General features: G+C 49.3%; 1 protein-coding gene across 18 annotated transcripts in view; it reads left to right on the forward strand.

Moving 5' to 3' along the window:
* HIVEP3 (HIVEP zinc finger 3) overlaps positions 1-12,736 on the forward strand; it is a 302,477-nt gene that overhangs the window by 216,905 nt on the left and 72,836 nt on the right. For all 18 annotated transcript variants that reach the window (XM_080566580.1, XM_080566583.1, XM_080566588.1 and 15 more), the window contains one exon: positions 12,128-12,192. The gene's annotated coding sequence lies outside the window, so the exon portion shown is untranslated. The remainder of the gene's footprint in view (positions 1-12,127; positions 12,193-12,736) is intronic.

Below are 12,736 nucleotides of genomic sequence, written 5' to 3' on the forward strand. Positions count from 1 at the left end.
CAAAAATTGAGTTTCTTCTCCTGAATACCGAGGTGTACTCGGGAAAACACCCAGGCATTTATAATTAACCGCTTTACAGAGATAAGCAGGTGGATGCAGCACACACAGATCTCATGCATTAGCCCTTCCTTCAGCACGTTCAGGTGGCCCCAAACGAGTAGCATCAAATCCGTTCCTTTTAATGTAAAAAGCAGAAATTTTTGCCTGTCTGCTTGGGAGTAGGGCGAGGCTGGACGTCTGCTGGAGCAAATTCTGCTGGGGAGGCTTTTCCTGCTCACGCTTCCCTCCGGGTCCGCACAGCGCACACAGGCTGGAGGAGATGCTGTGGTGGGCTCGTATGGCACCGTGCCCCGCGGCTGCCTCCTGCGGCGTGCTCCTGGAGCGTCGTCTTAAACCTCTGCAGGGACAGAGCTGGGGAAAGTGTAGGGAAGTGCTGTCGTTTGAAGCAGCCTGAGGGCTCAGAGCACGGAAACAGCGAGTGAGCCAGGCTTTTTGGTCAGTTTTTCTAACACTGCAATCGATCCTCTTGAACCCACGACACAATTCTGTGTTAAAAAATGGCTTTTAAAGCTAGGAATACCCATTATATGACACAAGTAGAAGTCTCCAGGTCTTCATTTTGCTTAAGGGTCGTTGTTCGTCCCGTGGCATTGCTGTATGCTCAGTCGATTTGTCCCACCAAGGCAGAGAGTAGCTTCTCTTCCAAACCCACCTCAGCCCTCTGGTCGAGCCCAGCAGTCCTTCGGGAGCTGAGGATGCGGGGCGGATACTGGGTCTAGCTGCAGCCCTGGCTCGGAGTTGCGGGGCAGATGGGGAATTTTTGATTGATGTTTTATTCTGATAGGATCTGAAAGAATGGAGACTCTGTGGGGTGGAGGAGATCCTGTCTGGGGTGGTGGAAATGTGGAAAATCCGTCTCTGGGCGTTTTCTCATTCCCACAGTGAGCGTTGGTGCTGGAGGCTCCTGAGGAACAGGTTTACAAGGCAAAAACAGGGATAGGTGGACACAGTGCCACTGGGGTCCCTGTGTAAATATTTGCATCCATCGACAAGACGTATCTGTTAATAGGAGGCCAATCACCTGGAAATTAACCCAAACCCATTCTGATTCTCGTTAAATGCCGCTTCGTTTCACTTGTATAAGGTGTATTTCTGTTTGTGCATACAAGGGAGTTTCGTGGAGCTTGTGATGACAAGGAAGCAAACACTGTCCAGACTTGATTCTTCTCTTCCTACAAAGCTAACAGCATTCCCTCCAAACTCAGTCATGCTTTTTTCTTCCTTTCCTGTTAAACAAATGTATATCTCGATTCAAAATTATTTCTGCTTTTTGTGACTTGGCTTGGCCTTCGCTGTCAGCGTGAGAGCTCCGGAACGTGACATTTCCCCCTGAACCTCCATGCCGTTGGTGTGCAGAACACCAGGGTCTTCCAGCGGTGACGGGTCTTCGCACCCCTGCGCTCGCGGCAAGTAATTTGGAATGGCTAAAGCATATATGGATGTGTGCGCAGGGCGGCTGCAGTCTATATGTCGTTATTTCCGAGCGAGGTTTGAGCATGTAGCTGGGGAGGAGGAGTTGCACGAGCAGCACAAGCTATTGCTGCTCGTTCTGCGTGCGCTGGGAGATCTGCTTCCATCTTCCGAGCTGCCAACCCAGGGCATCGCAGCAGCTCCACGCTGTCTGAGAAAACGTTTATCTCGAGAAAAGGCTGATTAATTAAACTGACTCTTCCACCAATTCCCCTGCCACCTAACGAAAACAGTGAAGTCTTTATCAAGGCAGGTTTTCGAGATGAGGGTGGCGTTAGGGACAGGCAGGCACTTGCTCTGTGTATGTTACAGGGATTTTTAGTTTTTTTTCACCATTTCTGTTTTGCAACAAAATATAAATGAATTTCAGTGTATGTTCCTAAAGAGTGAAGACTGCTTCTGTAAATAGGAGGTTGCCAGCCTGGTGATAGGATCTGAAGCTCTGTTTTTGCCTGTAGGGAATGAAAGGACCATTTTCTTCTTTTCATTGGGGATAGGAAGAACCCCATTGTCTTTGGTCCTGAATCAGTGGGAGAAGTTTCCTTGTTCAATTATTTCCACTGAAATTCCAGGCTTTTCTTTTTTTTTTTTTTTTTTCCCCACTGCCACTTAAACAGAAATCTTTCAGCATCTCTGCTTTGTGCTTGGTTAAATAACGTACAGACTGGCATAATACAGCATGGCGTATTGATGCTGTGTCCAGAAAGTAACATGCTACTTTGGAAGGGCCCTCTCCTGATTTTATTTCTCTTGCCCAGGGGCTATGTGCAGAGGCAGTAATTCTTCCATCTGCATCCCGCTTTTGCATCATCCTTACTCAGAGAATTAATAATGCATTTGGATTTCTGTAGTATCTCCTATCCTTGCTGCATATCAGATCACTTAGGAAGTTGGTTAGCTCAGTGCATCGCTTCCAGCGCTGGAATATTGCGGATGGAGAGCAGGCAGCTGGGCACGCAGAAACCTTGCACAGCATTGCAGGGCAGCGATGAAAGGCAAACCAGCCGGCTGTGGGAATTGCAGGCTGTGGTTGCTCAGAAGGGCCTATGGGATCTTTAATGATCGGTCCTTAGATTTCAATCACAAGATTTCATCAACCTCCAGCCTGGGGCCGCGGGTGGGCAGGGCAGCCTGAACGTGCTCCGCCTGGGTTTCCCCGCAGGCTTCCTAGCGAGGGTACCAACTTCTTCCAGCCCTGCTGAAGCCAGTGAGACCTGGGGAAGTCTGAAGCGATGCACATGTTTCACGGCAGCAGGGAATGCCCGCCTGGCATGCTGTGCTCTGGGGAGGCGAGGGGAAAACAGGAGCTCACTTTTGGCTGGGTGGAGGAGAGCGCTGCTTTCCGCCGGGTCTGAGTCTTGGCAAACTGCAGACCGAGTAGCTCGTCCTGGGTAGCATGGAGGCAGCCTTCTGGATGGCGTGAGGAACGTGTCAGCTCAGATGGAGCTCCTACCAGAGTTACGAAAGTGATAGGAGGACCCTGCAGCGTACGGATGAAATCCTTTGGCTCTGCCCGGCACTCTGCGTGCACGGGGTTGTAACTCAACCCTTTTGCTGGAGGCAGCAGCACGCAACCTTGGCTGGGGCCAAGCATCCAGGGGACCTGGCCGACTGCTGGCCGCTTCCCATCACCGGGGCACGGGGTGGCATCGCTGCCTGGTGGCACGGGCTCAGCACAGCTGGGGGGACCTGGCCTGAGAGCTCCGGAGCACACAAAGCCAGCTTCCACCTCTCCAAGCCACTGCCTGGGGACACCCAGTTCCCTTGGGACCACAGGGTACAGGTCAGTTTTCTTGCCCAGGGAGCTGCCAGGCTGCTGTGCTGAAGTACCCAGGGGGGTAGGGGATGAGATAGGTTTGTTCTCTTTTGCACTGTTTTACTGTGTTTGGGTGGTTTCTTTATTTTGGCAGTGAGGGTTGGAATTAAGGACGGAGAGGTCCCTTCCCACAAGCCTTGATATCGCAGTTAATTGGGTAGATGTGGCTGCTTTCTGCTTTCCTCATGTATGATGAAATTTTCAGGACTTTCCTTCCACTCGCCAGACCCACGCCCTGCTCCCCTCCCTCCCAAGGGCTGATGGCTTAGCACAGGAGGGCTGCGGGACCAAGTCAGCAACGAGCTGCTCAGCATTGGTCCTGGGTCAGCACAATGTTCCTAAAGCCAAAGCAATGGCAACCCTCATGGCAGTGGTACCTGATCAACCTGATCCCTCTCTTCTTTGCATGAGCAAAATCTTCTTCTTTTGCATGGGGCAAAAAAAAAAAAAATCAAGCTGAGAGTGCAACGCTTTTTATTTTTTTTTTTTTATTTTTTTACTTTTTTTTGGTGGAAACTTTCTGCTGAGCATGTGTTAGTTTTGCTGAAGCTGTAGGGGAATGCTGTGGCGAGCAGAGCAGTCGGTTGTCTCTGTGAGGAGCTCTGGAGATTGTGGCCTGCATGCTTTTGGCTTATTTCAACATTGTGCATGTTGAATGTGATACTCCAGATTTTCCTGGCTGCCTTTCAAACGCCTCTCACCTTTACCAGTGACTGGCACTTAAACTCTGGAAGGATGCAGGCTTTTGCGTGTTCCAAGAGTTTGCTAAAACGCTGTAAATTTGCTTTGTTTTCTCAGAGAGGGAAATGACAAAAACTTAGAGATATTTAATGATTTTATGTGTAAACCGGAAAACACTAAAAGGAAAAAAAAAAAACCACTCCACAAAACAAACAATTGTATATGAGCTAGCCAAAACAAAGTCTGAACATCACAGCTGGGCTGTTAGCATTATATTGCAGAAAGGAACCTGCCACCCGTGGGTGAATTCTAGCAGAGGTCCCCCCGTGCCACCCAGAAGGGATGGGAGCTGCTGCATCTGCCAGCTGCAGAGCTCGGCTTGGGCAGGGGCTGCTCCTGCTTGCAGCTCAGTCGCTGCTGCCTCGCTGCCCAGGCCAGAAGCGCTCAGAGCACCTTCAAATGCAAACAGCAACCCGTGCAATCGTGTCCATCTGCCCGCAGGGCCCTGGAAGTGCGTGCACAGTGAGGGCGAGGATGGGTGGATGCCTGGGTCCCCAGGGACACCGCCCCGTTGTCTGCAGTTGTTAGATCTGGGTTTGTTGTTGCAACCCCCGAGCAGCTCGCCTTGCAGGCAGGAGGCTGGGGCACAGAGCATCTACACGGCGCTTTTTGCAGCCCGGTCTTGCTATGCCATGAACATGCAGCTGGAAGGAGAATACTCAGCTTTTCAGACCTGATAGGTGTCCAGGGGGCGATAAATTGAGACTCCTGTTTAATCTTGCACAACTGAATTCACTAGGGAAAAACGCAAAATAGGTCAGTGGCAAAAAGGGCATCGGTTTGGGTGTGTGTATGTGGCAGCACTGAAAGAACAGTGAACCAAAAACCGTGAAACCTCCGCAGTTGTTGCTGATTTTGTCAATTAAAGCAATGACTTGCTTGAGCTGTGCGCTGTTGCCTAGTTTGAGGTGTATGTAGATGCACACAGAGGTGCAAATGTATTCAGGAGCGGATGTTTCGCTGGCTCGTTTTGCATAGTCAGCTATGCCTGTGCAAAGAGAGGGAGCCTTATTGTGGGCTTGGCATAGTGTAATTCGGCACAGGGATAAGCAATAATGCAACTCACAGCCACCAGCAACCTCCCCTCCCAGTGAGAGATGCCATTTGCATAGAGACTTTTTTTTTTTTGGTAACATTTCTTTCCCTTGCGTGTGTATTCAAAGCAAACTTGGAAGCATTTTGTGATGTCAGCTTGAAAGATGACTTTGTCATTTTAGCGAGGTTATACAATAATCTTGAAGGCTGTTTTAATTTTATTTTGCTGAAGTTTTATTGCATTTTGCTTAATTGCTTCTGTTTTATTGTTAATGAGACAAAAAAACAGTTTGTGTAATAGCTTGCAGAGTAAAATTATCAAGGAGCAGGGATGAAATCTGAATGCTAAAAGTTTCTTTTTATTATTTGCATCGTCTTGAAACTCCTCTGTTTTTGTTTGGCCCTACAAACCTGCTGTGCCCCGGAGGTAGCATCACTGACCCATCTGTGTCCTGCAAGGACATCCTTAGGGCAAACTCCGGACCGTGGCTGCAGGATGGCACGTGGCCCCGCTCTCTCCTGGTCAAGGCAGCGCCTTGCTGCTCCATCACCCCTGCAGTCCTTCATTTCTGGTTGCTTCTGCAATCAGCCACAAGCAGCCCACTCTCATAGTTTTGCCAAGATTCCTCATTTTCCCTGTTGTGGAATGGCTTCAACTCCTGCAGTAACCAACTGTCAGAAAACCAAAGGCTGAGTTAAACGATACAGCTAACAAGCCCATGACACTTGTTGCTTTTTTTTTTTCCTTTTTTCTTTTTTCTCTTCTTTAATGAAGCCTGAGGGGAACACTACTCTCAGGAAGCCCACGATCTGCAAAATAAACTGGAAAGGAAATTAGTTATATTAATTCAGCTGGTGAGCATCATGCAAGAAGCTGGGACATGCAGGCTTCTGGCTGGTGTTACCCCTGCTGTGGAGAGCTGTGCAAGGCTGAACAGTTTATTACTAGCTCCAATCTGAAAAGAGCACATTTGCAACCTTTTCGCAGAGTTTTCTCTGCAGAGCTTTCTCTGTATCTTTATGAAGCAGAACTGTATATGAGTTACATAGTCTGGCATGGGGTCTAAACCATGGGTGGCAAAAATCTGTGCATTTAAAACGCTGGGGAATATTCTGCAAGGAATAGGAATTAGTCTTATTATTACACAGTCATGACTTCCTTGCTGCTGCTGCCTCTTTTGTGTCACTCTGTACTGTAAGCCTCTGTTTTACATAGTGATTAACTGACCAGCTAATTTACATAGCTGCAGGCTTGCCTGCTGGGTAGTCCATTACTTCATTAATTGTTCTCTCGAAATCAATGAGAGAAGAGGTGCTGATTCCAGTCCTTTATGCACTGCACTGCCCAGATGTGTGAGCAGGAGCCAGGACTCCCTTTGTGTCATTGCAGGGTAAAAAGAAATATAAAAACTGTTGGGACGAGCTTGTTTCAATTTTAGTAGTTGATATGGGGTCCATTTTTTATTTTTTATTTTTTTGCGCTGACTGCGAAAATCACTGCTATGTTACTGCAATATTAATTTTGGTTCTCAAATGCAGACGATGCGCTCTGCCTCCAGCGTGCATTTGCATAGGACTTTACAAGATGTGTGCAGTGAGCCCAGTCTCCTACGCATGCAAAAAGGCAACTTTGTGACCTGGGCTGTAAATGGGCTCCATCTGCCTCGCTGCAGGTCTGCAAACCAACTGCAAGGGTGCAGAGGGTCTGTCTGGGCCCCCTCTGTCCTGGGGGCTGCTCGCAGGTCTTTACAGGCTGGAGCCCCATGCTATGGGTCACCACTGGGTCCAGTGGCTGGAGGCTGGTCCTGTTCTCGGTTTCTTAACCTTTTGGCAGCCTGACCTCCACTAGTGTTCAGTTTTTTGTTCAATCTTTGTTCAGTTTCCCATAGTGCACTTCCTTCTGCCCCTTCCCATCCCTTGAGCCCACCAGGCAGTGCAAGGAATCGGCTCCTCGGGGCAGGGGGAGCCGGGCAGCGACCAGCTGCAGATACAAAACTTCACCCTCCAGTTCTGGACCAGCAGAGGCTACCGCTTACACCAGTAAATAGACAAAGGCAGGGTCAGTATTCTGACCTCAAGGACCAGCGGCATGGGAGGACCTTGCTGTATTTGGGTGTCTAGGCTTTGTGTGCACGCTCTGCAGAAGTGCAAGCTCCATCCTGAAGCTACGTTTTGCTTCTCACATGCTGAAATAATCTGGGACAAGCAATGTATCTGGGTTTTGCTTTCTCTCTCCATTATCCACCGGTCAGTTGGCTTTTGCACAAAGCAAATGGAGAAGTGAGCAGGCAGCGTGCAGCAACTCTTGTGCTCAACAAGACCGTTCAGACATGGATATGTGCATCCATGGGAGAAAGGCAAGGCAGTCTGAGGTGAGGTTCATCGATAAGTCAGGGGGGAGGGTCAAGGGAAACCATTTTCAGCTGATCTCTACAAAGCTTGCTGGCCAGGAGACCAGGGGCTGTGGTATTGACTAAACCCTTGTTCCCCAGTGATTCACCCTGCAATTATGAGATTGAGCAGAAATCGTAAACTCCATCTGAACTGTAGATGTCCTTTTCTTTTTTTTCCACTCCTGTGGTTTGAAACTATGTAGAAACGTTTTGGAAGGTTTCTCAATACATGAGTTTAACCATAAGTCTCAGCAGGGGGAACGTATTATCGGAGAAAGGCAATTACTGCTTTAGCTGTATGCAAGACACATTACCTTGGAAAGAATCACCATCTTGCCAATAGCTGGCTTCCCACTCTTGGTTTGGCAGGTTTGGAGCATTCAGTTCACATGAATTTTGAAAGAATCATTACACAGAAGTAGTTTCAAAATATTAGTTCACTAATGACTTTTTTGCACCAATGACTGAGTGAGAAGTGAAAGCAGGAGAGATTTTTACAATCCTCAGGAGGAGACGTGACGGTGATGCACATAATCCCACTTCACCGTCACCAGCGTTGAATGGCTCTTGAGGGTCATCTTAAAAATTGCAAAAGAACTGGGTTTTCTTGAGTTTTGTATGCAAGAAAACAGGATTAGCTGCATTACGAATGAAAAAAAAAAAAAACACCCTTCTGGAGTATGAGTGGTGTATTGGCATTACTTTCCTGTCTGCAGAAACCCAACTTCAAATCCCAGTTGTTCTTAATGATGGAAATGACATTACCGAAATCTCCTGCTCCCAAGCGTGTGTTTGTCTATGGTGCAACGGAGCAGCCTTGAGCTGGTCCAGGCAGCGCACGAGGCTGTGTGCAAGTGCTAGGTCTGCCTTAAAGCTGTACCGAAGGCTGGTGCCGGATGGGGCAGGGCTGAGTGCTGGCCTTTAAGGTAGGGCAAAAACTGTCTTGTCTTCTGCATTTCGTGAGTGTGACCGGGAGAAAGGGAGCTCTCGGCTGGTGTTTCCCATACCTGGGTTCGTGGGGAAGGAAGCCCCTCTCCATGGCCATCTTCTGGTGGTGGTTCTCACCAGGCTGCATGGGGCTTGCTGCTTTTATTTCTTCTAATCTCAGTGGTGCTGTTTCTTGGAATATTTAGCTCTAAAAATATGCAGATTTTGCAATAATTACTAATGTTTTTCTGGGAAAAAAAAAAAAAGCTGTTTTAAGTTATGAAAATAAATTAACCATTTGTACATGCCTTGCTGGCAAAATGGGGTAATTTGCAGTGCAGGTGCCGGTGCCCTTGGCTGCCTGGCTTGGCGAGAAGGGGAATTGCTGAAAGCACGGGGATTATAAGCGAAAGTGAACCAACACGGCATTTGATCCTCGACTTGTTAACGAGCAGAGAAAGTCTCCTGGATGTCTTCCCGTCTGTTTCTAGTTATCTGGATAGTTTATCTCCGTGGGTCTCTCCCTTCCCATAGCATCCGAGGGCCTCGCGGACATGAATGGATGACTCACAACACGTCTGTGAAATGGGGAAGTATCCCTGTTTTAGAAGCGCGGACTAGCGCAGGCCTCCGCTGATATGACTCGCCTGGTTTCGCACAGGAAACGTGCAACTGAAGTGGGAATTGAACCCGAATCACGTGAGTTGAGCGCTGGATTGCCTTCTCCCCTCAGCAGCTCGGCAGATGCTGTGCCTGTGAAACCAGTTTAAAAACCAGGCACGTGGTTCTACCAGAATCCCGTCGGTGGCTGGTCGAGGCTGTGGCTTTAATACATAAAGCTGCTTCTGGGGCAAGGCTGGGTAAGAGTGAAGTGGCAAACCCAGAAATCATCCAGCGGCAGGGTTAAAGGGGAGGGGGCTGAGGACGGAGACCAGCCCCCTGAGCAACGTTCCCACTTCACGTGGACACCCTCGTTTTATGCCCAAGGAGCGCAAAGGGAGCGGTCAGTGTTGCTCTGAGCAGCAGAGGATGTATGGATGTGTTTTTTCTTTCTGTCGCTATTTCTATGGGCTGCATACCTGCTTGGAGGAGCCTCAGCTCCTCGCTGCAGCAGGCACCAGAGCGGCGTCCTCCTTTCTGCGGCAAAAGCAGATGTTGGAGATGGGAGAGAAGCGTCGCGTGCTCCAGCCCCCTGAGGAAGAGGAGAGGCAGATTAAAGATCCCCAGAGCTTCTCACCCCCTTCAGCCTGGAAACTGCTCTCATCGTTGGCACGATGCCATTGCTGGCAGCGGTTTGGGGAATTTCTTTCCCGTTAAGACATCAGGGGGTGTCCTGAGGACTCTGTCCACAGCAGGCACCGTGGACGTACACAAGCTGTATGTCCACGAGATTGGCAGGGGATGTTAGGAGCTTCTGCAGGGCCCACCAGCATTAACCCGTTAACTGCTGTCCGTGTCTTTCTGCAGCAGCACCTACGTGCGTCTGCCCTACTTTGCTTGCTTCTGAGCGAGTGCGTCCCCTCTTTCTTCTTGTAGTGTGTCAGCTGCTTGTGGCAGCATTTCTTTTCTGTGATCTGTGGCCCCAAGTGCACCACTGGGACTCACAGCTAGATGAACTGTGGCTTGTGGATGTAGCTGATTGCTGGATGCAAACAGCTCATCCGTCCTGGTTATAAGCGAGCAATATCTGTGTGGCTTTGCTCTTTCGGTGCGTGGAGTTCAGCACTGAGTCTGTCCAACTTGTGGCTCTTCAACCATAAAGCACATCTCTGAGCACTTGTCTGAAGGTGGGAGCAGGACCCAAGGCTTGTTCTTCTCTTCACCGTCACACAGCGCTGTAGGGTGAAGGTCCCATTTGTTTCTCCTCTGTCTTTGACTCATGACTGCCGTGCTCTAAAAAAGAAATATTCCATGTGGGTGATGGGGCTGACATGGGACTTGGGCTCCAAGTCCCTAAGGGGCAAGAGAATTGACTCTTACAGATTATCACTGTATGGCTGAGTGCTTCTTGGTGGTTCAGGGGGCACCTCTCCTCTGGTGGATGCTGTGTTCGTAACACGGCATGGGAGCACCAGCTGATTTCAGATACCAATGCTATTTAAGTGGTTTGAGTTGTGGTCTGAGACATGGTTGGATTTGAGGATGCAAAGCCCCAGGGAGGTGGAATTTCAGCCCTCTCCCGGCCAAGTGAGTGCTCATTGCGCCATGCTTTGTGGTGGCTGCAGGGTTCACGTGGAGTTTAGGACACTACATCAAACTGGTTTCCACTTTGGACGTGGGATCTGGGAGGAGACAGGGATGTGTTCGGACACTGCAGTGCCACCCATCCGCTGCTTCACTCTTCCTGAACGTACACCTTCTGGGAGTCGGGATGGTAAAACTAGGATGCAAAACTGAGTGGTGAAAAGTGACCCTTTTCTCATGGTTGTGGTTGGGCACGCTCCTCAGGGGAGAGGAGGCTGCTTGCCTAAGTGCTTTCTTTCCAAACTTATCCTCATCTAGATGTTTGCATGACCCCATCTGCCTGGATCGTATGGGCACTTTCAGAAGGCCAGGGGTTCCGCAGTGTGGAGAAGAGGGCTGGTAAGGTGGCATGTCGTAGCCAGGATGGGAACTTAGGCTTCCCTCTGTGACATTACAGAGCTGGTGCTGGCATGAGGAGGGGGCAGCAGGGCCTGGGTAGGAGTGCAGCAGCAGTGCCACATTTTCAGGGCAAGGAAGAGGATGGGACTGTGAACAGCAGCCCCACACAGAGACGTGAATAGCATGGTCAGGTCTGTGGTAGTGGGAAGCCAGAGGTATAAGGAAGGCACAATCCAGAGATGGACACAGCATCATAAAAAGGCGAGACGGCAGCAAACTGGGGCTGAAGGCAGGTTGGAGGATGTGCCAGGAGTGAAGCTCATTTAAAACTTTGGGAATGTTTGACCTAGGGGAACACAAACCATAAAGGGTGTGCTGCAGCAGCCAGTTGTGGACGGAGATGCTGTCTCTGAACATAAAGCCCCCTGAAGCTTGTATAAATTTGTGGCTAAGCTTAAGAGATCTCAAACTGCTTATGAAAATCTTAACCAGGGTTTCTGTGCAATCAGAGTTGTGTTCTGGAATTGCTTTAGTAACCCAAATTTGTTACTACCCATTGTTCCTTCAGCATTTCAGAACTGCTTTGACCATGTAGATGAGGAAGAGTCCGGTTTAGTTTTGTCTGTCCCCCCGCTGCTACTGTGCAAGCCGAGCCGGGGTGGCAGTCGGAGCCCTGGTGCTGCAGAGCAGGTGGTGTAGCGCTGCTGAACCCAGGATTTGGCGACATCGACTCGGAGGAACCACACGTTCTTCCTTGGAATTGAAATGCATGTCTGTGAAGGAGAAGTCCTTTTCCTTGCATGTAAAGTATACTCAGAGCGGGGTCTGTACTCAGACCGTGAGCACACGGTCTGCAGGAGGAGTACCCCGCAGCGATGTGCTTTCTGCCGCCGTGCACCTCGCCTTCCTCTGGGGCGAACTTGCTGAAGGTGAGCGCAGTCACCGAGGGCTTCTCCAGCTGTTGGGGCTGAGTTTGTGTACTGTTCCGGTTACCGAGCAATCCTCCCCATCAGGGCACCTGATGTAAGTCCCGTGTGCTCACTGCTGAGATGGCATTTTAATATACGAGCGTTGTGATTCCAACGTGCTGTTTCTTTTACAGACTGAATTAAATCGTGGGCAAACGAGAGAGAGACATCATCAGAATTACAGGCTATCAAGTCCACTGTAAGTAATCTCTGTTTTTTTCCCTAGTGAATTATCCTGGATGTGTGCACTGCCCTTTGCAGTGGACTCAGCCTGGAAACACAAGTTGTTTTGCTGTTTGGCTGGTTTCCTTTGCTCTCTCCTTGGTATATAAGAGAAACTTTTGCCTGGCAAGTCCTGCCAATGCTGCAGCAGCATTTTATAGTATTGAGAGTAGTTACAAGAAGCAATGACAGGAGATCTGCTAGTGCTGCCCACTGTTTGCATTGTGAATCTCTCTCTGTTGTAAATAACCAAAAATCTAAGGCAGCATCTGCCCAACATCCAAAGCTGCAGCTGAGATGTCGTCGTGAAGACCATGATCTCCAGGTAGCAGAATGCCCCACTGCCCTCTGGCTTGCCCATAACCTTACCTGCTTTTATAAGGCATTACCTTGCAGAGTTCTGTAAGAACTGAGGAACTCCATGAGCTACTGAAAAAAGGGGATTGGGTTTCCCTCAGCTGTGTCTCTCCAGAGTGATTCATCTATAGTAAAAAATGGGTAAATGCTAAATGTAGCTTTTT

This window comes from Anser brachyrhynchus, assembly GCF_964034855.1.
Source record: "Anser brachyrhynchus genome assembly, chromosome: 24".
In the NCBI taxonomy this organism is placed as follows: domain Eukaryota; kingdom Metazoa; phylum Chordata; class Aves; order Anseriformes; family Anatidae; genus Anser; species Anser brachyrhynchus.